Source organism: Crotalus tigris, unplaced genomic scaffold (assembly GCF_016545835.1).
Source record: "Crotalus tigris isolate CLP2741 ecotype Arizona unplaced genomic scaffold, ASM1654583v1 scf7180000024370.6872682, whole genome shotgun sequence".
Classification (NCBI taxonomy): domain Eukaryota; kingdom Metazoa; phylum Chordata; class Lepidosauria; order Squamata; family Viperidae; genus Crotalus; species Crotalus tigris.
Window position 1 is genome coordinate 2,867,818 of NW_024100540.1, and position 2,631 is coordinate 2,870,448.

Below are 2,631 nucleotides of genomic sequence, written 5' to 3' on the forward strand. Positions count from 1 at the left end.
AATAACACACTCAAAACCCATGATGCTCTCTAAGGGGAGGTCCTGAATGTAGGAAGAGTGAGCTTTAAAGGGACAGAAGATATTTGTAGTTTAGACAGTACAGTACAGCATTTAAGGCAGTGTTTCTCAACCTTGACAATTTTAAGGCATGTGGACTTCAACTCCCAGAATTCCACAGCCAGCATTGCTGGCTGTGGAATTCTGGGAGTTGAAGTCCACATGCCTTAAAATTGTCAAGGTTGAGAAACACTGATTTAAGGTCATCTCAGATGCCCTAATATTAAATGCATTAGCCTTTTTCTAAGTGAAAAAACTCCAAGCTTTGGGTTTGAATTTTCTCCTTATTTCAAACAATCTTTAGGCCAGTGCTATCAATTTTGATGTTTAATTAGTTAACTTGAGCTTTAGTATTTACTCTGAAGGTGCACCATCTGAGCTCACCTACGGCTTCTAAAGGCTTGGCTGAGCTCATGAGGCTTCTAAATGTTTTTTTTTTAATAATTTTTTATTTTTCCAAACTCTTCCCCATACATTTACTGTGATATTTATCAGATGTTAATATACATTCTTTTTTACATTCATATATGATACTTTTAATAAAATGAAATAAATACATACACATGACTTTTGGTGTTGCTCGCCCATTTCCTCTTTCACTGTATCCACACTCCTTCTTCTCTACCTTCTTTCTCCCTTTCTTCTCTTCCCTACTTTCCTCTTCTTCCTCTCGTCTTCTCTTTCCTTCAGCTTTCGTATTTACTCTGAAGGTGCACCATCTGAACTCACCTATGGCTTCTAAAGGCTTGGCTGAGCTCATGAGGCTTCTAAATGTTGATAACAAATTGTAATCTTTAATGGTCATAAGAGGAAATACATGATTGGAGCATAATGTTAACTATATTTTAACTAAATGAAACACCACTCTAGTTATCACCCAGGACTTTTGATTGCTTTTTATAGTACAAATAGCCCTTGATCTGGAAAAAAAACCCCTGCATGCTTCCAAGTTAGAACCAGAGATGGCTCAGGATCAGCATGTTTCAAGATCTTTTCAAAATCAAATGAGCTCAAAAAGCATACTGGGGAGGGAGGGGGAGGGGGGAGGAAGGGGGGGGGCTCCAGCCTCGTGATTAAACCTCCTAATCTCAGAATGGAAAATTTTGGCAGACTCAGTGCCTGCTGAGCATAAAGGCCACTCTGATGAAGCAGAAGATGTAGAGGAGATGGGAAAAGGTGGATGTTTTTGTTTTGCAGGCATCTGTAAATGAATTTCAGGTCGGCACACAAAACCTTTTTACATTGCTTGCCTTTGGCAAAAGTCACTGCCTTCCCAGAGAAGAGAGCTGGTGCTTCAAGCTGCAGTCAAGAGGGGTAAAAGGGAACCAGAGCTTAGCCAAGGAAGGTGCTGCTAGAAAGAAAACAGAGAAAGCTCTGGAGTTCGGCATTACATTTTGAATGTTTTTCTGAGTTCTTAGTCTGCTTGGCTATATTTCCGAAGAGTCAGATTTTGTTTGCCTACCCTGTTCCAGAATGCTGAATAAACTTTAAAAGCATTTCTACATTTCTGGAGTCCAACATTTGCTTTCAGCTACACGCTAGTCAATTCCTCACGGCTCTGACCACAAGTCACTCTTTGATTCTTGTCCCACAGAGGCTAAGTCATGATTTCTAACTATGGTTTGTTGAATCATCCATAACTGGCTGGGATCACACATTGTGCTAAAGCATAATCCCAGGCACATAAGCCAGAATGGCTGGCCTCATAATACCTTAAACCAAAATTAAAAAGCTACATTATACTCATTATTCAGGGTTTGATCCCAGTAAGTGTTCAGTTGTGATGATTGGACTATGGGACAATTTTCCTAAAGACGTTTTCCTGGTCCAAGTCCTGCCCAATCTTAAACATCTGAATCCAATGGAATTTTTTAGCTAGAACCTTTGTTTTGTTGACTAGTATGTAAAGGCTTGTTTGTTTCTGTAGCAGTTATCTGTATACGTTTCCAAAGGTCAACACATGACCCATAGTGATCATTTGGACTAGTCTCTGTGAGGTAAAACTTTGCTGAAGACTTCTGGTTTAAGTCTTTCCTAGAACTGAGCTGACTTCAATGCAGTGCTGGCAATAGCATCTGAATCACTGAGTTCAGACAAGAATGGCCAGATCAGAAACTAACTCTTCCCCAATTTTACAATTCTGGGATACTTAAGGGGACACAAACACAAATCAAAAACAATGGCAATTCATGATATTTACCTGGTTGCTGTTTTATCCTTTAGTGTGTGTCAAACACAGACTGGCTACAAAAATAGGTATTTTTCATTTTTCTCATAATTAAACCACAGATCTATCCATACCCCATTAAATAAAAAGTTCAAGATACCATAATTCTAATCCCTTCTAGAAGCAGAAAAAAATGGCAATGCTTACTAGAACAGTACTTAAGAGGCAGTAACTTTTGCAAGTATCAAAAGATAATTTTAAAAAAATGACCAAACTCTTACAAAGGATCCTCAGTATTCTTCCCTCAAAGACCTTGGCTAACTTTTTGAAAATTATTTAAACTTTGGGCTTCATAGTTCATCAGTCTTAAGTTAGAAAAGGTCACTAAAACTTATACAAATGAGAAA